Source organism: Athene noctua, chromosome 11 (assembly GCF_965140245.1).
Source record: "Athene noctua chromosome 11, bAthNoc1.hap1.1, whole genome shotgun sequence".
NCBI lineage: Eukaryota > Metazoa > Chordata > Aves > Strigiformes > Strigidae > Athene > Athene noctua.
The window spans coordinates 12639190-12664107 of NC_134047.1; the positions used below are offsets into that span (position 1 = coordinate 12639190).

The 24918-nt window shown below is 41.4% G+C and overlaps 1 long non-coding RNA gene across 1 annotated transcript in view; it reads left to right on the forward strand.

Annotated features, from left to right (window-relative positions):
• The window catches only part of LOC141964778 (uncharacterized), a 33705-nt gene extending 16410 nt beyond the window's left edge, over positions 1 to 17295 (forward strand). Inside the window, exons 5-9 of the long non-coding RNA XR_012634381.1 lie at positions 1017 to 1110; positions 3132 to 3238; positions 8639 to 8765; positions 14562 to 14658; positions 15754 to 17295. This is a non-coding gene — a long non-coding RNA (uncharacterized LOC141964778). The remainder of the gene's footprint in view (positions 1 to 1016; positions 1111 to 3131; positions 3239 to 8638; positions 8766 to 14561; positions 14659 to 15753) is intronic.
• Positions 17296 to 24918: the final 7623 nt, after the last annotated feature.

Here is a 24918-nt window from a genome sequence, read left to right on the forward strand (position 1 = left end):
GACTGCTTGAAGCTGTTGCTACAGACTTTCCAGGAGAGAATGATTTTTATGGACTAAAATCAGCAGCTGCATGTCACCTGTCTGTGTGACTGTCAAATGAGCACTGTTCTCTCTTGAAGCTGAATTTTTTAAGGTGGTCAACTGGTACAGAACTGGTGAAGGTCCATGTTTGCAGCAGGTCTCTGTGGGATTGACACATTGTTTAAGTTGTCTTAAATAGGGACAGCAAGGTGCTAGGAGAGATTCTGTGCTAGGCCAAGCAGCAGTAAGTGGTATTTTTGGCAGCAGGCAGATTCAAAATCTGTTCAGTTACTGTAGACAAAATAGTCATAAATGGTCACAGATACGTCAAATTATTAAATATCTAATTGTTTCATATTTAGATAAGGTTCAAAACTCTAATTCACAAAACCAGTCCAAAATAATATTACCCTGTAACTCGAATGCCAGCACTACAGAGCCAGCAAAATGCTACCCCAGGGTCTGATGCATCAGTGTGTTTTGCAACATGTGTACCACCGTAACAGACATCCAGGGGCACATTTATGATAATAATTTGTCACATCTGAGTCTCATAACAGGAGGATGAGGTCATGCTTAGGTATAAGTGGAAGCAATCAAGGACTCTGAAAATACCCAAATGAATCTTTCAGTGATTCAATAGTTTCTGAGATGGTTTGCATGCTCCAAGAATGATGTCCAAGGTCCCTGCTCTAAAAGTCACTATCTTGGTATTAACGTTCTGTATGAACAGCTGGACCCATAGCTGAACTGTATGTTCACCTGAGGGTTTCATTAAAAAGTTGGCATTTGCAGCCTCACCCTGTCAAGCAGTTAAGTGTTCTCCACCAGGCTGATAGATGTGTGCGTGAGCATGTGCGTGTGTGTGTGTGTGTGTGTGTGTGTGTGTGTGTAAACAGAGCCCATGTAGGTGAGGCTATCCTGAGACTGTCTTTGAGCTGCAGGATTTTCCTTGTTCCCAGTTCTTCAAATGACCACATTAATCCTGTTCACAGCAATCTCAATACAAATTGCTTTCTGGGAGAGAAGGAGACTTGCCAGTTTCAGGAGAAATGTACTTAAGAGTATATTCACACCATTGAAAAGTAGGTGAGTACATGAAGTTTTCAGTAGGGCTTGCTTTTTCTACAGCTGTAAGATTGTTCTGTATAATCCAGCCACCTTGGTTCTGTCTATGCAAACGGTGAGTCAAGTATTGAGATATTTAAGATGTATTTGTATTCAGAAGCTTGGGAATCTTTCCTGTATTTGAAAATGACTCTGTAGTCTATAGTCTCTGCTGGACCATCAGCAGGGCTGAGCCCAGAGGCTTTCAGCACCATGGTATGGTGATAATATAAATCCAGGGCTGGTGGTGTTACTGTACTGGGGACAAGTGTGTTCTCAGGAATATCTAAATCTGACAGCGCAGTGCCTCAGTGCCTTTCTGTTAGCAATAACCCGCAGTAAAAGAAAGCTTGTCAAAATTATTTGCATGCCTCTCAATGTCTTGTTTCACTAAAAATGTTACAAAATATAGCCAAGTGAGGCTAGACTTCTCATCACTAGTTGTCAACTTTTAAAGATGTTTAAGACATAAATTATGCAACAAATGTAGTTTGCTACAGAGGGAATAAATGCACACACTGAGGTTGATGTGCTGCTCAGCAGTACTGTAGCTAGAGCTAAGGAAACGGGATGGGGCTTGCTCAAGGAAGCAGAAAGGAAGGGAGAGCAAAGGGAGAGGAGAGGGAAATGGATGCAATGCCAACCTTTCCTAAGGCCTGGAATGGGGTGGAGTAAATTTAAGGTTGTCTGTTATCATTTAATCTAGACATTCTTTCTTTTTTGTTTATTGCTGCCAGGATCAGAATGAGTAGTTTAAGTAATAAGTTTAAGAGGACTGCTTAAACAAACAATTTTATTCTTGTTTCAAAGCACAGATTTAGTTGTTTGTTTGTTTTTTTGTTTGTTTTTTTTTTTTACTTCTGAAAGTTCCTTAGGAATTTGTCTGGGCTTAGCAATGTTGATAGTGTGGGTTTGTGTGGTTTTGGTGTTGTTTGTTTTAACCCCTGTTCATTTGGCATGCTTTTCCTTGTTTAATATATAAAAGGAGGGAAATAGCAACCACAGAAGAAATTCTACTCTTGGGCACGCTGCTTAAGGTTATAGATCAGGAAAACAATGCAGGGCGTTTAGAGTGGATACTCAGATTTCTGTGGTACTTTAAACTCAACCAGTCCATCAGTGCTTGGTAACTATTTGATCCACATGAAATGCAAGTTACAATGCACATCAAAAAGCCTCTGTACTGCTGCTCATTGCTCCTTCCTCCTCCTTAACTATCAGACTCTGCAAAGTGCTGAAGTAGCTTGCCTAAGGCTATGGATACAATGGATTACAGGGTTCTAATTAGGAGCCTTAGCCTGCTGGTCATTCTTTCGTTCTCTCTTAACTTGATTTTTCAGACTATGAGCCCAACTGAGGTGCTCTTCAGAAAATCCAGGTCAAATTTTTCAACTCTTAGAAATCTAGGAAATTTAATGTCCAGTCTCAGATTTGGTATTCAAATCCATCTCTTACCAAACCGATATCAAACATGAAGATGCACTGTGACCATTCAAGATCTGAAACACAGTAGAGGATCTGATAAAGGAGGGATCCTATAATCTTAAAGAGATATCCTTTCAAATTCGATGCTGCATGTTCTACATTTGTATTCAGTATGTAATGAAGCCCAAAGCATACTCTGCTACTGAGATATGTAACCACTCCTTTCGTTTTAGCATTCTCAGGACTTTCACATCTTACATACTCATGGAAAGTAGGTCTTTCTACCACATTTCAAAAAAGGAGCATGTTTCTTATCAAGGGTGGAATGCTAACATGTAATTTACAGGAGTCTTTCATGAGCTTCTAGCAAGGCAAGAAAACACTGTATGTCTCAATTATTTTTCTTTTTTTTCCTTTCTTGTTGGAAGATTGGAAACTTAGTACTTTACTTTCCAACTTCAAGCAATATTCCATGTGTACACATTTTATGAATCATTATATTATGTGGACTGTTTTAAGGTGACAGAGTGTGCTTCCAGACTTGACTTTCCTAAACTCTGTCTTCTTTCCTTTTTAAGGTGCCTGAAGCTGAAACATTTCTGCTTGGTGCATGCTGATGCATACAACATGGCATGTCTGCCTGTTTATGCAGAGGAGGTGAACAGAGAGTGGGCAGGAAGAACAGGTAACAGATGTACAGTATTTCTTACACACTTCACTACTGTTAATATGGGCTACAAGAAAAGATACCACGAGAAGCAAGGTCTAGGTCTAGAGGGCAGAAAGGGGAGGGAAAACACATTTAAAACCCACTCCAGCTAATTTGACCTACTACATATTTACTTACTGTTCAACACAGGGAGCCTGTATTTCCACAAAGGATTTTCCCCTCTGTAGGAAGTCTGTTTTCTGATTTGTTCAGTGTGCCAAGATACAGGACTGTCAGACCAAGCAGAGATGCTTACAAGGCCAGGCAGACCAGTGGCTGGCATAGACTTTCAGACCCAGACATGCATGCCACTGATTTGTGTCTCGTAGGCACAGAAATCTTGCTCTCTGCGCAGGCTTTATGACAGAGCTTTGTATTGTGTAAGGCTGGAGAGAGACATCTGAAAACAAAGCGCACCCCAGGGGAGCTCGTGCTGCTGAACCATCGGAGATGAGTTGGCAGCGCACCAGCCCCCAGAATAACGAGATTGAAAATGAGCTCTGACAGGTTAGATGTAATACTGCAGGGCCAACTGTGCTAGGTATTGGCCTCGGTGTTGGCGTGCAGAGGGCTTTCAGCTGCAATACCTTGCACAGGGAGAAATAGTCATTCTACTGTAGGATGGAAGCAACAGTCTCCTTGAGCGCTGGGACTTCTTTGAAGGCTGGATCCAGGAGGATATGTTCTCTGAAGCAGGGATTGATAGCCTGTGCTTCTACCAAGTGTGATTGTATGAACAGATACAGGGCAACTCGTGGGCAGCATGCTAGAGCCCTAGCTTTTCCATGTGGGGACTGCAAGCTCAAGGTCTAGCTTAATTGGGAAATCCCATTCTAGCTTCAATCCACATCAGTTCCTGGATCCTGCCAAAATGATATGTGCACCTTCCTGTGTGCAAGATCTTTTGGTCCTGGAATAAATTGGCTAGTGCAAATAGGGACTAAAATGAAACTGCTGAGCTTTTAGATGGCTCAAGAGGCAAACATGCAAACACAGGAGTGGGTATGGATGGAAGTGCACTGCCCAGGGAGTGTTTGGACAGAGGATTACAGCATAGCTAATGTTGTAAATTTGGACAAAGTGTGTTGGCAGAGCTGTGGTTTGACAGGAGCTCTCCATTATCTGAGATCATAAAGGAGAGTTGGAAGGAAATGGTTCTGAAATGGTAAACTACTGCCTGACCTGTGTAATGAGAAATGTTTGTCAGTTTTTCCACGCACAATAGATTTATTCACTTAAACTAACAAAACTTTGCTAGTAAATTTATAACAAGCCTACTCCAGTGGAAAACTGAGCCCTAATTACTGTGCCAGCGTATTCCTCGCTCAGGAGACAAGAAAAGATTTCCAACCCCTCCAAGCCTCTTCCAAAATTGAGAAGAATTTAAATATGTCACCCAACTATAGCTTGGTTCCAAGCAAAGTAGCAGTTTAGCTTCCCAGGTGTGGTGGCTGTATTTGGTGCTCTCCAAAACTGGGTCCCAGCTGCAAAAAGAAATGCAGATGTGTGAGTCCAGTATGACTGTGCTCTCAGGGTTGGGCTTCTAGCAGAGAGGAGGAGGAGGGAAAGCAGGGCTTTAGAAATCCTTTCATTTCCTTTTCTGATGAGTTCTGCCTACATGCAGGCTAGAGAAATAAATTAAAGGTTGGAGTTGGTGCCATAAAGGCATGCTTGTTGACTGCAGTATGTGTGGACATGCTCTGTGGGGGAATAAGGGACAACAGCTGATTTTACTGTGCTCTCTTGGTGGGAAAACAAAGGAAGTGAGAAGGGTACCACTACAATTCCACAGCAACAGCACCAATACAGCTTGTAGTCCAAGTCTGGATATATCAAGACCTGGGTAAAGGATTAGGAGCCTTGTTTTTAATGGCTTCTACCCCTCTCAGCCTTCTGACAGTCATCTTGAACTTGAGCTCCATGAAGCTGTGACACTTCCCAAGAGAAATTCAATTTACAGCAAGCTCTTAGTGTGTTGTGATGGTGGCTGTAAGTATGGCTTGTACTTCTCTCTTTTTTAAAGTGCTGTGAAGACAGTTTTGGTTCATCTTTACCATTCCTGGAATTGCCTGATTATTCACACCAACTTCTAGCCTCAAAATGACTTAGAAGTTCTTATGTATCCTTCTCTCAACAGTTTCTACATTGATTAATCAACTTTTCTAAGTTGATTAATAGTTTGACAGACACCAGATAAAGTAACTGCATGGAAACCTACTCTTACTCCCACATCAGAATTTCTAACTGAGGAAAACAACCTTGAATTCCTCCCCTTTCCATAAAATATGGGAAATCTGTACTGCTGTCCCTGTGAAAATAACAGGTTCAAAGGAATTGCTTTCCTTGCCACTGGATTCAAACCACTCACGAGAAATGGATACACTGAAGTATTTTTCCTCTCTGAACTTTGAAAAAGTTTTAGGAAAAAACAGCCCTGCAGATAATATTGAAATTAGTCTTTCAGCCTTTCTTTGTGTTATTCATGATGCAAGTAAAGTAAGGGCCCTGTAACGAGTCAGATTAGCAAGCAGGACATCTGAGGTCCCAACCATCTTCCAAGACCAGATAAGGGCAGCAACAGAACATTAATAAAAACTTCAGCTTTAAAAGCAAAATCTTTGAAAACTAGTACTAGAATCTGAAACTCTTGTCTGTCCAGGACTTTCTTGGCAGGTCTGAGGACATGTTGCAGCCTATTCTGGAATCTCGTTAGGTTTTCAGCTAAAGGAAACTTTGTTTTTCATGTGGCATAAAGAGAGATTTTGCTGGCTTTTTAAAGCTATTTTCCTCCAGGAAAATATATTCAATTGTCTATCCACCCTTCCACAAAAGGTGTCATTGTATTTTACATTAAAAAAAAAAAAAAGCCTTGCAGTGCCCTGTGAAAAAGAGCTGATGCTTATCTCACAGATTGAGAACAGGAAGTAGAAGTAATAAAAATGAAAGTGATTTACCAGAACTAATCAAGAAAATCTGTGATGGAGTTGAGATGAGAATCTTAATCTGTTCCTTTTTCTACACCTTATTCAAGATTTAGGCCAGCTCTTGCTGGGCTGAAACGAAGATCACTGCAAGCAGTGGCAAGCCCTCCAGGAACTTTAAACACAACAAAAATTTTCCCCAAATATGTCTGAAATAGTAATATAGAAGATTATAATGGTCCTTTTGCTGTATGTCCAGTGCAAGCCACCACTAGTTCACAGGCTAGTTTAGGATTTCTCCACAACATTTGTCTTAACATAATTTTCATTGCGTGGCTTGCATTATATTGAATTAAGAAGACACATTACATGGACTAAAAACACATCTCGGAAGCAGAAGAGAAAAAAAGCATATCTTTTCTACTGGCTGGAAGCAAAAGGCCTTCATCTTTGTGATGAGTGTTGGGTGTTAAATTTTACTGTCCATACAAAGATTGCTGTAGTAGAGGTAAAAGGGAAGAATACCCTTTATTCCCTGATTTGATCACTGAGTTTGGTGCTGATGTAGCATTGGTGGGGGTTCAAAATACAGCTGCAGCAAAGTACCTAGCTAGATCAGAGAAACAGAGGTTATGTTTGCAGGATGGGAGAGTCTGCTTTGGGCAGCAGTGGTTCAGAGATGGATTTAAAGACCATCACAGAAAGCAACTTTTATTACCTGCTCTTAGTGCACAGTCTCAAAAAAAGTTTTTTAGGGTGATATTTATGTTAGGGTCTTAAAAAGAAGTATGAGCACAGAGACAAAGGGGAAGCTGTGTTTCGATACCAGGAGGTTAGCCTGAGTTAATTCCTTGCTAATACTGGCAGTAATCAAGCCAAATATGTTCCAGAGTATATTGACATAAACCATTTGTTTTCCCTGCAGTGGCTGTTCAGAGAGGATGAGTGTGTGGAACAGTCTTCAGGACCTGCAGAGTTAATGGCACATGTTCGGCCCCTTTGGAGAGGGCTGAATTTTATGTTGGTGGGGCCCTTTCCCTGGCCAAGCAGTGCCATGTACAAGTAAGAAAGCAAAATGGGAAGAGGCAAGGAGCTCCCTTTAACTGTGACACCACATAGAAAATGTATTTCGCAACAGATTTTCTTTAAAACTTACCTTAATATTTCATCTATCTTATCCATGTAGCTCCTGCAGTCAGGAATTATGGATTCAGATGTCATGAAAATCACTTAATAGTTTTGAGGCATAATTTTTTTTATGGATGGGTATTATGATACCAGGAACTATTTGTGGGTCTGAGGTTTGGCATTGCCAACAGAGAAACTAAGGCACAATCCAGTATGGGCGTACAAGACAGAAATAGAGTGTGCAAGACTTATCTAGACAGATTTGGGCAAACATGATGCTGCATGAAGGGAGAACAGAAGGAAGGTGGCAGAGCATGGAGGGGGGAAAAACTGCAGAACAGCAGGAAGAGAGACTGAGCGGGAACAGTCGATTTGTAGAGGCAATAGAAGAGAGGCAGAGGAAATGCAGAAGCCAAATGTCTGTGGAAACAAATGAAATATTTGGTATGATAAAACCTGGAAAAGTCTGGCAGAGCTAGATCAGTAACTGGAGGAAGAAGGAGTTAATAGCACTTGCTGCAGCACTTATTCTGCTATTGGCCTCTCGTGTGCCGCTCGTACCACCGCTTTGTCCATGTCAGTCTTCAAAATAGGTAGAGAAAATTCCAGTCCAGCCTCCAGTGATTTAGTCTGTTTCTCTGTGTCTTTGCTTCTGGCTCTGAATTCTCCAGGGGAACCAGAGGACAGCAAAGGGCTTAAACAACTTATTTTTTAAAAAAACCTTTCTCTTCATCGAAATAAATGGTCTTTTCCAGCATTACTCAGAAGCCTCATTTAGTAGAGGAAACTTTGCATTTAATCCACAGGCCTATTAGGGAAACAGCACAGCAGGAAACTAGTTAGACTGTTGAGTAGAAAACAGACTTGCTAATAAACCTCTTGTTCTCATTACAGTCCCAAGATGCTGAGCATTTTTTGTTTTAATAAACAGAAGTTGGTGATTTTGGATGACGGGGTTTTTTTTCCTTAAATTACTACCTTGCAGTCTGGTTTAAAGGCAAGAAAATGGGGTATTTCAGACAGAATTGTACATTTCTTGTATACAACTCATTCCTTTGCTTGACACATTTAATCACAAAGAAAACAAAAACTTGGCTTTTTTGTATCAGTGTAACTTTGTTGTCTGGTATGTCTTAGTATGGCATAAATAAAAAGAGGACAAGGCCCTCAAGATTCTGTTTCACTCATTGTTTTGTCCTTTCATCTCAGCAGTCCTTGTTTTAGTATATGTCTGTCTAGAGCCAAATTTCAGTTTGTTCTTTATGCCTGTTGTTTTTTTGAGACCTATTTCTATGAGCGTCTCTGTGACTATTTGTGCTTTCCTTAGGAGCTGAGAAATACCAGCTTGGCCATAGCTCTTTCAGAGCTGTCGCAAAAGGACTGAAGTGCAGAGAGTAATACACCTAAGAAAATTGCATGGAGCTTTTTCTTAGATGCAATATCAAGGCAAAGAGGTAAAAAAAATAAAATTATTATTTCATCTGGGCATTGTTGTGAACTGATATCTGTGGGAGCGAGAAAAGCTTGGAGATTGGAGCTGTTAGCAGTATTGGGCACTGCTAACAGGCAAAGCCCTGACAAGCATCTATTTGTGAAGATTTGAAATTCCTCTGGGTGTTTCCCCTACGCCCCCAGATATGGCAAAGTCTATGTCCCATTTGGGTTTGGAACTTGGATACCCTGATCTCCAGATCTCAGCTTATACCATTTCTTTTCCCATTTATTGTAGCTACATCCAATGTAGCTATTGGATGTAGCTACAGTAATTAGGAAAATTCTTCACACATGTTCAAAGGTAAAGGCTTGATGAGGCCACTAAATTTATAAATAATCTCTCAGGCCTGTGTCAGGGCCCTGAGGGCACTAGTAGAGGAAATCAGTAGCTTTGGAACCTTCATGACCAAACATGTCAGTGTTGGTAACTGTCTCAAGATTGTTCTTGTCCCTCTTGGAGAGGGACTTTTTACAAGGGGTAATGGTTTTACACTGACAGAGGGTAGATTTAGAGTAGATGTAAGGAAGAAATTCTTCCCTGTGAGGGGGGTGAGGCCCTGGCACAGGCTGCCTAGAGAAGCTGTGGCTGCCCCCTCCCTGGCAGTGTCCAAGGCCAGGTTGGACGGGGCTTTGGGCAACCTGGGCTGGTGGAAGGTGGCCCTGCCCATGGCAGGGGGGTGGGACTGGATAATCTTTAAGGTCCCTTCCAACTCAAACCATTCTGTGATTCTGTGATTATTGTTCCATGCTTTTTGTTTTAACATGCAAATCTGTCTCTGTGTTGTAGCTCGGTTTTGGGCATCACATCAATGAACATATGAGGGTTATGTTTCATTTTACCTAGGAAGAAGGAGCTTGTAAGCTCACATCAGTGTGAAAAAAGAAACAGATCTAATTTGGAAGTGACAGGGTATTTACAGACACACAGAATAACAATATAAATGTCACCAATCCACAGGCATATGGGACAAGAGTACCTACAACCAGACCAGCATATGTGTAGAAGGCATTTGAAGAAATTGTATATATTCCCTTAAACACTATCATATGAAAATTCATTGGTTTCTTTTGATTCTAATCAGTATTTGTTTATTAGTCTTCATAATAATAGTACTGGTTTTAAGAGTAATCACTGTCATGGTTCTCACATGAACCATTACAGATTTTTATTAATTTTGTGTAATAAACTGAATACTTCATAAACATGCTATCAAAGGATGTCCTGTTTTATTAACAAGAGACCTTACATTAGGTAACTTAAAATCAAACCCAGCATAAGAACAAAGACCTTGCATGCTTTTTTAAGCACTTCTAAGGGTAAATCTTGGTTTTGCTGGAATTGATGGGAAACTGATGGGAGTAATTTTCTTTTTATTTCACAGTTCTTAAAAAGGAATTTCATATTTTCCTATTTCATTCACATAATTAGAAGAGGGATAGCACTAGCAAAAATGTATCCCTTCTGCTGGCTAGAAAACGAATTTGCTGACCAGTTTTGCACATTCATGTAAATAGTGGAACTGGCAGGCAGCACCAGAAGCTACGTACAGGGTGTGAAATCCTACAGTTCTGTTTTCTTCAGATAGTTTTAGCTGTAGGAAGAGGAGAATTGCTGCAGAGGGTTATAGCAAGAGCCTCATCTCATCCTTTCTTCAGTCTCAAAGAGTAGCCACCTGTCTTTTAAGGACTCTTGTAGAGAACAGTTATGGAGGTACCTGTCTAAAGAGAAACCTTGCAGTTGTGGGCGAGTGTCTGACACAGACCACATTTATGCACATCTTTTATCCTGCTCATATGACTATAGATGTTCTCTCTGAGGCAGATTGTCAGTCAGCTGTTACCGCTCCAGTGGCTTCAGTGGAGCTATGACAATTAATCCCTCTGAGAGCCTCCTCTGCTCTCTCTGCAGCAGTCTGTTTCTGAAACCCACTCACCTTTCTAGCTCTTGTTCTGTTTCCAGTCCATGGAAGTACAGGGCTTTCATCTCCTGACCTCATATGCCAACATTCAGACAAGTTGATTGAGGCACTTGATTTAGGTATCAGAACCATCTTATTAAAGAATTTCCTCTCCTGTCTGTGGACAAAATTGGTTATCACCACCGAGGGGGCATCATCTTCTCTCTAGTGCATCAGAGGAAGGCATCACCTTCTCCCCAGTGGCTGCAGAGGGGCCCTAAGTGGCATCAGAAGGTAATTTTGGAGTTCTTGCTTTAGTCTTGTTCATCATCTTGAGATGGGCTGTGTAGCCCATCAGCATGGTCCACATGTCTCTGGACGTTGTGTGTCTGGTACGGGGCTGCATGCCAGGAGTCCGCATCAGATCCAGAGATACTGACTGTAAAGTCCTTCCAAATACAGGGGTGCTCAGAGCATTAGTTTTCTGAATCCTCTGTGGGACTGAACTGTTGCTATTGCATCAAATACAAACCTGAGGGGTATTTAGATAAGCTTAATCCCATGCTAAAACAATTAGGAGGAGTTTTTCAACTTCCTGAAAGACTGGTAAGGTAGATCTCACCCTGTCTGTAACAAATGATTTTGTTGTTATGTCCAACTGAGGTGGCTAATTTGTCCTTAGGGTAAAAAAATGTATGAAATTCCCTTATCATCTGATACAAGTAAAGAGTCTGTAACTTCTTTCTCATTCATTTTCAGCCAGTTTATCTGTTTGAGTTGCAACTTGGTTCATTTTCCCAGGGTTAGGGCTTCCTTAAGGCCACCTTCTCCTTGCCATCTTTCCACTAAAACCAGTTGGTTATCTGGAGAACAGCAATGAGGCCACTTAATTTGTAACTCTTTTCAGAAGCCTTATATATTCTGTGAGGTTGTTTACTCTGCATTTATCTTCATTGCCAATTTAATTAGCTCAGTCTCTCATACTTCTTTCTTTGCTGGAAGATACAGCTTTGAAGTACATATCTCCATAATATGAGCTCTGAGACAAATAAATCAGTTGGCTTCTTTGCAGTGTCTCTGCTCAGATTAGTTGCTCTCTGTCCTTTATACAAGGACTTGTAGTATCAGACCCAGATTAGCTTTTCTTGATTGGATGATCTGTCTTGTAAAAGATGTCCCACTCTCTTTCTTGCTGCTCTGAGTGTGCTACTTGGTTTTCATGGAGATGGCTATGGGAGTCTTAGCTTCAATCCTTAGGAGAATTTTCTCTTGAACAGTGTAAGCAGCCCAAACTTTCTTTTGAAGCTCAAGAATGTCACTATTTTGGTTAGAGAATGTGAAACTCTTGAGAGAAAATTAGCACCCTTTTGTGCTATTCAAAGTTACTTATTCACTGGTGATCAATAATAAACCATGCCATTTGTTGGAGAGTTTCTGTCTTTGAGGGCATTGGAATAAAGACTTTGCAATAGAAAGACACAGACAACTACATTTATATAATTTAGCAAGGAGATTTCTCTGAGGAGACATAACCAGCGGCTCTAACTGTCTTCAAGGTAACCTAGGATATCTCCCTTACTTTGTTAATTCCTTTCCTGTGGGATCGCATAATCCATTTCATATGGTGACAGGACAGAGAATGATGACCTGAAGCTAAGGCAGCAAAAATTTAACGTAAACATCAGTAAAGTTATTCAGGAACTCTGAAAGTTAGCACCAAGAAAAGGTACAAATGTTAGAGGGATTAAGTACCATTTCTTAAGGGAGACAAAACTGGCAACAATTAAGGATGACAGACTAACACAGCAATATTATTTAGAACACATTTAGCATATTAGAGAGTGCCTACTTGTTTTAGAGAGCCAAAGCACTGTGTTTAGTTTCTGGGGTGGAAAAAGCATCACCTTCCTTAGCAGTGTTGGTAGGATAGTACATTTTTATTATTGCAGCAAATGTTGCCAGTATTAGCATTATTTTTTTGTCATTAGGTGGCCAGGTAACATGGTGGATGGGAGCAAACTTCACAAAAGCATAACGGAGCATTGGTTTGGTTTTGTTTCTGGAAACAAATAAAACCAGGTACAGATCAGATTTTATTTTCTGAAGTAAATAAGCCTCCAAGGAGTTTAGCTAATTACTATCCAACAAAATAACCTATCAGATTATTTACAGGTCAGTAGCAAGGTCTGTGCAAGGAATTGAAAAGAAATGCTAATATTTTAAGGTCAAGAACTCAGAAATTAAGAGACAGTAGAATTACTATTTCTCAGAAATGTTCATTTGTTTAATATGTATACTAGAGTACAAGACTGCCAGCTCAAGCCAACAGTTGATTTCAGTCTATTTCAGTTGTGGCTGATCACATTTAAGATCAGGAGTAACTGGCATTGATAAACCCCCCTAGCCTAAAAGTAGAGATGGCCAAAGCCTTTTTGTTTTGTACAGGTTTTCTTCTTTGGCGTATTTGCTGAGCTGAACAGAATTGTCTACATAACATTTTAAAGGTCATATTTGTGCATACCCTGTTTATCTCCATCCCTTGGATTGAAAGGTGAAATGCAGGTTGTTTATTTTCCTTGCTGCTTTTAGTCACTTCAGTTTCTGGGTTTGGTTTTGCTAATTCAGCCTTCTGAGGTCCCCTCAATTCTTGGGAGTGCTGTTTTTTAAAAAGGTTTCAGAAGTCACTGTCTAGCATATTCTGAAACGCTTCTTTAGTGTTAAGTTTTTTTTCCAAACATACTGGAACCTAAATGTTCCAGTATCACTATTTTAAACTGTACATAATTACATGTATCACTGACAGCAAGAATTAAACCAGAAGAGTTCAGGCTGGTCTGGCTTCATAGTGAAATAGTAACTAAAGGGTACTGGAGGAGCTGGGAGGATTGTTTCTATGGCGTAAAACCCTATGGAAATGTAAACCATTTGCAGCTCTCTTGGTGCTCTCACTCAGCAGAACTGCAAACAAATTGGTTTCTAACACCGTATTTAGGGGTCTGTTACCGGTGAGAATTCTGCTGGTGTCAAGAGGCAAAGCTAAAAGGGGGCTTGGTCTGTTGTGATCTCCTCTTCTGAAGCTGCTTTGCACTCAGGAAATCCTGTATCTTACAATATACCAGACTAAAAATGACCCACTAAATCAAACCACAGGAGAGGACTTCAGTTCATTCTTCACTTAGGTGGAAGGTTAAAGCTGTCCATGTAAATCTAGCTCTTCTGAAGCTACGAAAACATGCCATGAAGCAACCTTAAATCATAGGGTTTTTTCCTGAAGGTTGTACTTAACATACCTATCATGTATAATGTGGGTTTTTTTCTGTAGGACACAGTTCAACTCCCTGATTAAAGATCATATTGGAAGTGGGCCAGGCTTAAGTCTATTTGGGTAGACAAAAACGGGTTGAAAGAGAATGAAAAGGTTAAAATATTCCCTTATTTATGTGGAAAACATGAACCAAATAAGGTTGTACTGGACCAGCACCAGAAAAGTCAAGAAGTGAAGCAAACTATAAATACAAAGGGAAATGTAACCAATATATTAGTATGTGATCAAAAGAAACCAAGTGGCTTAGCAAATTATTTTCTGTCAATATACTGAGCTGCAGTAACAGTTCCAATGCACGTTTTCAATCTACGCCAGCAGTGAGATCACATCAATTTCACACATGCAATGGGCTAAGAGTGAATATGCACTTCGTTATACATGTTAGCAGACAGGTGGCAATTTGCAGTAATGTATTCATTTTCAGCTTGTGTGCCTGTACTTTAAGATAATGAATGACTATAAAATGCAGATTAACCACTATTAGTGATAGGGAGAAGAATCAGGTTACTGATTTTTTTTTTTTTTCCCGTTAGGTTTTATGCGGGTCAGCTTAATTTGATATGAACTCATGTGTTACTGTTTAGCAACAAAGGCAGTGAAGAAGCAGCAATACTCCTCAGCTCACTCTAGGTACGTACCATTACTAAAGCCATCGGTGATACACGGTGATCTTTCCTTGTCAAGGATCCCCAAAGACTGGATGTTTCTTCAGAGACCTTGACTAGCCCTTGCGTGCCAAGCAGAATAAGCAGCAAGAAGCACGGTGCGGTTTGTCACCAGGCTCTTTGCTGTCTTTTGTTGATTGTGCAGACCCATTTACCATCTGACTCAGCTTTACTATTTTTCCCAGTGTGTGCTTAGGGGTTTTTTTGCACCCCCGCTCTGCACAGTTATTAATTTATTGGCTACGTTATAGAAGGTGGCAGCTGTTGCTTTTAATTTGAATACAGTGCTGATTTCTCTCAAGTCTTTGTCCCCATATTAGGAGGGAACAGAAAGAATACTGTACTGGAACCATCACATGATATTTTTACTACATCCTACTCATCTTTTTTTTTTTTTTTTTTTTTTTCCTGACAGAGGCTTATAAATCTTAATTATCTTTTAGCAAATCACTATTTTTTTCCAGTTTATCATTTTTTATGTTTGAATCTGAAGCTATTTATAGCTTTCTCTTTTACTTTCTTCTGTCTAAATATATTTTAGGGTTGCTTGCAAGGGTTAAGAACACATGCAGACATCCCCTTTTAGGAAAAATGAGGAAATATATCAGAGTGTCCTCTTTTTTTTCTTTCCTCTCAGACACAGTCACACACATTTTACCCTTATCTGGTCACTGTGGAGAAACAGAACGAAAATAAGCAAAAAGAGATGAAATAAATATGTTCCAAATGTACTTTTTAATATGGCCATATGAGATGGCAGTTGTATGAGAGTGAAGTATAAGATATACAGGGCATCATTGTTTAACAAAAGCAATGTATTCCAGCATGCTCAGAATGCTTACCTGGGAACCTGCTTCCCATTATGCTTCAAGCAGTTCCCTGGACAATTAAATTTGCAGTTATATTACATTCCTGAAATCCTCATTTGTGTCTCATTCAATGATGATTTTCTTCTTCCTACAAAACAATTTGAGGTTTTGCTTTCCTGGAGAAGAAAGCTAACAGCCTATATAAATTTAGCCCAGTTTATACATGTTAAACAAGTGAATCTCCATTTCAGGACTGCACAAGAACTGTTAGATTGGAGATCCTGTTGCGAGATGGCTGTGGGGGCAAGTTACAGCATAGTCACTCTTAGGTGAGTAAACCACTGAGGTATAAGTTTGTTCTCACCCGGTTAAATCTTAACTCTATGTTCCCCTTGTTACAGTGCCATGGAAACAGCAAAACTGCAGTCATTGTTTTTGGTCAGGCCCCTGAGTCCCTTAAGAGTTCACCCCTGTTGATAAAAGAGTTTTAGAAGAATGCAGAAGGCTGGTAAATCCATTAGTGTGCAGTATCAGGGAGCAGGAGAGACCTTCATGTTACAGTACAAGTTAAAAGGTCACTGTATTTGTTAGGAGGGGCAACAGCCTGACTGCACTACAGCCATGGTGAAAGGAGGCACTGCTTTTCTGTGCCCCTGCCTCTCCCACTGCCTTTATTTCAAACCCAGCATCTTCCTGGAAAGGGCTAAAAGGAGACGCGTTCATTTTGTTGCTGCTGGTTGTTTAAAAACAGGCCTTCAGTCATTGTTAGCCAGCTTTCATGCTCAGGGGTGTTAAAGATAAAACTCTGAAGTACCGGCCATCAGGTCAGTACTATCCTACTAGTAAAGAAGGAAAAGATGTGCAGTTTCTAGAAATGACGTGGCTGGTTTATTTTGTTATGTTCTTGAGACATTTTGTGAGCCGGCTAGCAAGGGTTGGACAAGTCCCACTGAATCTCAAAATTAACAACAAGAGAATAATGTAAATGCGAATTCTTTGACAACAGCTAACAGCCAGATTCTGCTCTCTGCTTCATTAGAGTAAAACATGTAGGGATTTCAAGGTAATCAGCAGACTCATTCTAGTTTTACGCTCAGGTAATGGAATCTGGCCCAAAGAGACTGAAAAGAACCAATGTATCACTTTTATTTAGTTGAATAGAGCTGTTGTGCTCTGTACAGGAGAATATTTTAATCGGGCCCCATATAATATTGCCTGTACTCTATGACTAATTTCTACAGCAATACTGATTTAATTCTGTAGCAATTTATTGACTAAGAAAGAACTAAATTGTTTGGCACGATAATGGAGAGAAGAAAGAATCTAACAGGAGGGTTAAGAATGGCAGATTTCATTGACCACAAGAATACTAACTATAATACAATGAAATAAAGTTCCTGTAAGAACAATAAATAAGAAGCTTGATATATCACTAGCAGGTACGAGCTGCTTAATCTGCTGAAAGACATTGTGCTTTTGTCTGCTTGGAAGACAGGCTCCATCTTGCCTGACATAAAAATTGTTTCAGAGCCTCAAGCCATTAGCTCATAAAGAACACAGAAAATAATGTTGCTATTGTAGTACTTCTGCTAATTTAATCTCCATATCATTGCCTTGCTAAATCAGAAAAAAAAAATGTTAAAAGATGTAAATTGTTCTTAAAATCAAGGAGGAGAGTGTTTGTGTGGTTTTATTGGTGTTGGGGTTTTTTTAAACATTATGGACGATGTTGGTAAATTCGTATTAAGCACAAAGTGGTTTTACTTCTTCCCCTGCAGGTTTTACAATTATTAAAATACAGAGTTTAAAATGTAATTTATTTAAATCTGTTCTGAGGAATGTAGAATAAAATATTCAAAATTACTCAGAACTGCTATGTTTTTGAGGATCCTTTCAGAAAGATTTCTAAGTGTCTGAATGAATCCAGGAAGATTAATCATCAGAAATTCACTGCTTAAATAATGAGCTTGTAATTGCAGCTTTTATGTACTAGGAACAGCCATTCTGGTCATTTACTCTCCTTAGCTGAGATAGAAACTGCCTCCCCTTAATGCGCTTTTACTCTACCGTGAAAGATAGTTTACACAGAGCACTGAGGTTTCGTTTGCTTAAATGGTGAGGCTGTAGCAGCAAACCGGATCAACAAACATTTGTTTTTCATTAGACTGATTCTGATTTCAGATTCCTAATTTGTCATACTGGAGACCAAGATCAGAACTGATTTCTGGAGTAAGCACATGTAAATCCATTGATCTGAAAAAGTTAAAGATCACTGGAAATTATCCCAGTATCTTGGAATAACAGAAATCTTTTGCATCACATATTTCTTTGAAACCCAGCACTCCCTCTCCACCCACTAAAAAAAAACCAGAGGTCATGCAAGCCTTCCAAATAGACACGTTCTCAGAGCTAGATCAGGAGAGGATTTTAGGATTATGAAGAAAAATAATGGGGCTTCCCTCTGTCTATCCAGCTTCTACCTCTGTGGAGAACAGCCAGGACAGCTCATCCTCCCCAGGGTGCTGGGGTGCCCGTGTGGCACCTTTCATCCCCTGGTTCCAAAGTATTTAAGCAGCAATGGTATCTCAAAGCATGCCTGAAAATGGTGGCACCTCTGCACCATCATTTTTCCACACAGGTGAAAGTGTAGAGACTGAAAGATGAGACTTCTGCATGGTTACATATATTTGGTGCTTCATGGATAGGTAGTTTAATACCTACCCTTTGGCTAATTAGGAGCAAGTGATTGTGCATTTGTGGTGATTGTGCATGCATATTTTGTGCATATATCTAAACACTCAAAAAATGATGTCTTAAGTCTGCTGTTCAAAGTAGCGGTGTACTTGTGGCTTCGCTAAAGACAGTGTGTGAGTCCTGCCTCGAATAGCAATAGATCTGACTTGAATCCTGCCTACTTTTTGAATCTGTACCCAACCTGTGATGGTTCTCATGTAACTTTTTTACCTACTTGTTTTTTTCTCTTTCTGCTCTACTGCCTGTGAATAGGATGAATCTATTGCAATGGGGAAAGGCCCAATCGCTGTGTGCAGGTCACTTCGGCGATACCCCCCCTGCTTGCTCTGGCAGAAAGATGCTTCTGTACAGGGTGAAACCCTTCACCTCTTCTGTAGGTTAGAAATTATTCAGAAGTAGAGTGGTGAGAAATGTATTAGTGTGATCCCTTCCAAAATTGAAGGCTTGAATCCAGTTTTGATTAGAAGATGGTGAACTAATTTCTTGGAAAGATAAATTTGGTTCCAGTCCTCCCTCCTGATCCCCTTCTGTAGCTGCTGGCCCAGGGTGGCTCCTTAGTCACACATCTAGCTGAATGTCTCCATCAGAAGCTGAAAACGTGTTTCGATGTAGATGAAAATAGTGTTTCCATTTCATCTGCAGGCTCCAGTCTGGCATGCCTGTGACTGGAATCGAGAAGAAGTTTTCTGAGAGCCACGAATGCTTTCCTGGCTGTTCGAGGGGACAAACAGCTATCAGCTCATTACATGGCCATAAAAATACATTTCCTATATAGAATGTGTCAAATCCTTTTCCTGAGGTGACAGTAACTGCTAAGAGGATTGTCAGTCCGGGATACACAGACTTGAAATGGTGCTGGAGTAGTGTTCAGCTCAGTATTTTCTTTTTTTTTTTAAAAAACGGGGGGAATTTAATGCTGGAAAACTGAACCAGTTTTGCAGTCTGGGATATTGCAACTCCATTAATCAACAGGGCAGGCTCACCAATAGCTTCAGGAACTCAAACTTTCTTCTGTGATCTCTCTCAGTGTACCTCAGCCCTGAGTTGGAGAGAAATCTGATGGTGCAAAAGAATCAGAAAGTGACTTTTAAGCTGTTCAACTCCCTCAGTCCTTAACATCAATACCAAGAGCCAGTTATAGGGCTGTCTCATGCTGACATGTGAGTACTGCTGTAAGAAATACCTGCTCATTTCCTATTGCCCAAGGAAATATTTGGTTCTCCTGAAGCACTGTAAGAGCTGACAGGAAAGGCTTTGCTTTTATTTCTTATTTTTAAACATAACTTCCAGTATCCTCAGTCTTAGCTGTCTTTGTCTCACTTCAGTTCTGGAGCACATAGATCATGTTTATCTTTTCCAGCTCTTGGCAGCACCAGCACTCGTCTGAAGTAGTGCCCTCTCCTTAACTAACACAGAGTGAGCATGGAGTAAAACCTGTGCAGTACTCGAATTGAGGAGAGGGATAATGAGGACAGGACAGAAGGTAAGCAGCACACTTCTGCCAGTGAGGTGGCACTTGGGCAGCATAAATACTGCCCAGCTAAGGGCTGGCAGAGAGATATGCTCCGTCCTGTGTTCTGCAAGCAGCAGGGATGCTGTGAGGTAGGGAAGATAACACTGCAGCCGTAAGATGGACTGATATTTTGGAGCAGCTGCATTTAATTGGACTATGCAGAAAGCTCTCCGTAGACTTTCATTGTTCTTGCACTTTTGACAGCAGTAACTGTGATCTAAATGTGGAAAGGAAGATGGGGGGAGGAGAGGGGTGGTACAGGATTGCTGCTGTACCCACTGACTGGTCAGTGCTCTGTGTCTGCCTCCATTTCAGTAACAAGGGGATTTTACTGTAACTAAACATTTTGTTTAAGGCTTTACTGTTTTTGAGGTGTTGATGGATAATGATAGTGAAGAGAAAAAGGCATCTTTTCTCAGTCACAAGGTAGTTAGGAGATGTGTCTTCCTCTCCATCTGCTCAGGAACAAGAACACGGGTTAGACAGGTGGCTGGACTGGAGAAGGGCAAACCTTTGGTTCTCTCCTTGGTGGTCAGCAGAGATGGTTTACACACAACTCTGTTAAACTGCCTGAGACACAGTCCCTAAGGTTATGGTATATCTCTGCTGGGGCCTCCCTTCAACAGGTTCCAAGATGGCCCTTGTTTGAAAAACCATTAATAAATGAAAGTAGCTGTCTATTTCCATCCTGGAAACTCTTCCTTCTCTCAGTATCTCCTGGGTCATGTATGGGATGTGCAGTGCTAAGCCCAGATTCACATTTCAGTGTAATTAGATTGTCACCCCTATCTCTGTCATAATTAAGTAACAAGCCAAGCAAGGGCAGATAGTAGACTTAACACTGCCAGCTGCCAGCTTTGGAGAGGAGATCTAGGGAATTTATTTTAATAGGACAGTTTATTACCAGCTTTTCTTCTCCTTAGACAGGTGACCACTATTTTCTCCTGCCTGTTAATGACAACAAAAAAAATTGTGAATTAAAAACTGTTTCCTGCAGTTTGTTTAAAAATATCCTTTTGACCACAGGTAGCGTAGGCAGCAGTTGTCTTATCCCAGGGGTGGTGTCCCTCTGAAGCAGTTGTCTTGCTGCTTGAGAAGGAGTCAGGGCACTGGGTAATTTAATGACTCCCCCTTTGGTTTTAATAGCTGAGCCTGAGAGCTCGGAGAAGATTCTGCCTTCCTACTGGGTTCAGGTTCTTTTCCCTCCTTTCCATCCCCCCAAATCTCTAGTTGCCTCCTGCTTCCCTTTCTGCCAGCTGGGAGAGTGGGGCTGTGAGAGCCGCTAGACACGGGTGTGCTCCGGGCTCCCTGACATTTCCCACTCCTCCGGGACCAACGCGATACCTGCACCGGCCCTGCAGCAGAAACGCTGAGGCTCTGCATCACGGCTGGCCTGCGAGACAGGGACTGAAACACTGTAGTGAGAGCGCAGACTGCTCAGGGCCAGCCCAAGCCCGAGTGGCTTTGGGGTCTGACCGGCACCACACAGCTTGCAATGGGTGCCCAGAGCGCAGTAACGAGTGGGATGGTGAGTTGGGACCAGTGGGGATTAGTCCCTGGGTGATGTGGGTCTGGAGACAAGTGCACTGGCACAGAATCATGCAATAATGAAAGTTTAGCACAAGGACAAAGGAAGAGACTTCGACAGCAGAGAAGATTTTTTGCCTTTAGAAGTGGGGGATGGTTAGACAAGGTGGAGGAGGAAAAAGTACAGAAAATCCCAAAAAGCTCAAGAACAGGGACAGGAGGGTGGAGTCTTTAAATAGACATTTGGAGCTAAGGAAAGTCATTACATACCTGTTCACTCTGCATCCAGGCAGATTCCCAATGTGTCAGTCACTACAGGGTCTGTTCAGTGCTAGAAATTTTCTAGGCTGGGAAGTGCTCTAGACCATGTTTACACCCTGATCGGTTTGGATGTGACAAAATTTCTCAGAGGTAGGGTTCTGGTCCAACTTTAACAACAATGCCAACATAGCTGTGATTTAACTGGTTGCAGTGTAAATTATGAAAGTGTTGAAAGGCCTATGCCATACATTAAAATATGTAACAGAGCTGTTGATGTTGAAAGACTTTATTTTCTCCTTAGACCATACTTTCTTACAACCAATGAAATATTGGTAAGTATTTCAGCATGGGTAGAGACTATTAACTTTTGGCTTTAGCTGACTTAGCTAAGAATTTGAGGGCTGTAGCAGCTCCACAAAGACTTCTCTGCCATCAGTTCACTTCTCACATGAACAATACCCCAAACGAATTTATCTCTTGGCTCAGCTGCAGCATTTTGGCACAGGAAAAGGGCACCCACTGCTGCCAAAGAACTTGGTGCTTTACGGGTGAAAACAAAACATCTTGAATTCCACCTGGAGCCTGCTGGCAGTAAATGCAGGGCCCAGAGCACCAGTTACATGGTGTTTCTCACACTGACACATGACTTGGTAAGCAGGATCTCACATTACCTTTTGCTCCTCAGTAGTTTTGAGGTGCAAAGCATTGTAGAAATCTAATCCTGAGGTGACAAAAATAGATGGTTGCAGCAAGATTCCTGCATAGGTAGGGGGTCCCAACACATGTCTGCAGGATACTTGCAGCTTGTGAAGCCTTTTGTAGTTGTTCCAGAAGAGTTTTCAGGTGTGTGTTACATTGCATTGAAGGTGGGTTTTGCTGTGTGGTTTCCATCCTGCTGTCCCACCCAAGTAGCCTTTCTTGAACAAAAGTCTGGGCTAGTGCCCTGCACTTAGGACAGTGTGCATGTTCAGTAATTATAATTAATAATTTGGTAAAAATGTGCCTGCTGTTCCCAACTTTCAGATGGCTCAGCATGCTTGTACTTCTTGTTTTCTCATAATGAGCTGTCTACAAAAGCTGTATCTTAAATTTCATCTCAGACCTTTAACAACCTGAGCTTAGTGAGAGAAACAAACTGCCAGTGGAAGCAATTAGCTTAAATTTATCTGAACCCAAAATCTTACCCAGTGACATGAATGAATCCCGAGTGGTTCATGCCTGGGAAGGAGTTTCAGCAAGTGGGGATCAAGTTGCTTTGCAGCTTGGATGCTCTCAGGCTTTATGTCCCTTGTCAGATGCCAGCTGTCACCCTGTTTTCCTCAAGAAAGGTTCCACCAGCCTAAAGTTGGTCCAAGGTCCTTCTCGCATTAAGAACAGGGTATATGGATATAGAATGGGATTTGTCCGATAGAACAGGCATTTTAAGTGGTGCTTTGGGTTATCCTTTGGTAACTTCACAATGCTGAAAGCTTGACTTGCTTTACTGGCCTGGGCCTGATGATCAGTAATAGACCAGAGGGGTCCCAAGGATCCTGCCCAGCAAATGAACAAGATTAATTTTGCACCAGACAAGAGGGAGTCAGTCTGCATGACCTGACAAGTGTTCTGTGCATCAGGATTTGATTTAGCTGATGGGCCAGATAGCAAGATGCAAGTCCTGAGCGACTGGGGCTTTCCTTTGGAGTCTATTTAACCATGTGTTTGTGTGGAGGCAGAGATTACATAAATGAGTGGGAGATGGGGTAGTGTTATTTATGTTACAGGCTCATCCTGTATGTGTGAAGTGCTGGATGCAAATAGTGCGATTTAGAAACCAGGTGCTGTTGGTGTGTGTGCTGCAGCATGCCGAAAGCCGAGCGAGCCGGCTGGCTGGCAGGGTCTGTCACTGGTCCTGAATGTCACGCAACACCTCGGTTCCGGACAGCAGACCAGTGCCGGCCGGGGTTCATCCAAGGATGCAAGAAGAAAGCCAATAGTGCTAAGAAATCCAATATTTAAAATCTGAATCTGATTCTGGAAAATATTTCCCACCTTTACGATGAGCCTGGAATTTGAAAATTGCCGCCCCTTAAAGCGTGGGGATTGCAAACCTGGACTGATTGTATGCTGCTGCTGTGTGCGAAGAAATAACCGATGCTGTGTGTCCTTCCTGCCTGTGTTAATACTGCCACCCTATAAACCTGTTTACAACCAAATAATCCATGCAGAAATTGTGCAGGTTTGGTTCATAATGCTTGGCAAACAGCATGGCCTGGGTATCAACATCATGGTCTGATCTCTAGGCAACAGCTTCTCCTCCGCCTTGTACTGTTGCTCTTTCTGAAATGGGAGGGATAAAGAGTATTAATAAGAACCCAGGCAGGCTGTAAAGACAGCACACCGTTTGGGAAGAGGGTGCTGCTGTATCTTCACTAATAAATCAGGATCATTATCACACCAGGGGAGAGAAAGAGAACCCAGAGCAAAGGCATCTGGTGTGAATTATGTCTCTGAGCCTGCTGGAGCTCTCCGTCTTCCTGAAGCACTTGCTTCGGCTAAGCCATGCAGCCTGCCAGCAGCCATTAATCCCATCCACCCCTGCCGGAAAGCTGATACTGGGCCGAGGCAAATATTTCTTGTGTCTGACAGTTTGGGTTGTGGGTTTTTTTCTTTCTTTTTAATATTTGCTGTAATGAGCAAGAGCCTAGACATGCTCAGAGTGCTTTTTACAGGATCTACGGATGTGTGTGTCAGCACAAGAAAACAGAAAAGCCAGAGAAGCCTTCTCTTTGTGCAAGTTCAGTCTCCCCTTTCGGCTCCAAATACATGTACATATATAAAGAGAAGAGTGACAGCTGCTGAGCACAGGGACTTAACTACAGCACTGTGTCTCTATGGAATCCATTTCTATACAGTACTTTTCCTTCAGGGGAATGTGGAGGGAGGGAGGGGCATGGGGGGAATGCCATTAGCAAAACTCCTGAATTCATAGTTTCTGATTTCCCCCAGACTTGTTAAGACACAAATTCCCTGAATGTAATTTTCAGAGTAATCCTGATTTATGCAACTAATCCTACTTGGTTGGCTTTTTTTTTTTTTAATGGGAGGGGAAACACCAAAGGGGCTTTCTAGCTTGAAAGCTTGCTTGGACAAAGCTGTCTTCGTACACAGGTAATGTGATGCTAGAACCATGGCCTGTGTCAGGTGATGCATGCCAACATAACACAGCATGTCAGAGAATATTTTACAGACATTTATTCGGTATTTATGTCAGATTTTCCCAGGATTCGCCATGGTACAGTACTAACACTTACATGAGTGTTTACTGGCATTTTTCAGCCAGTTAAACCTTATGGATTTGTCTGATAGTCTTTTGTGCCTC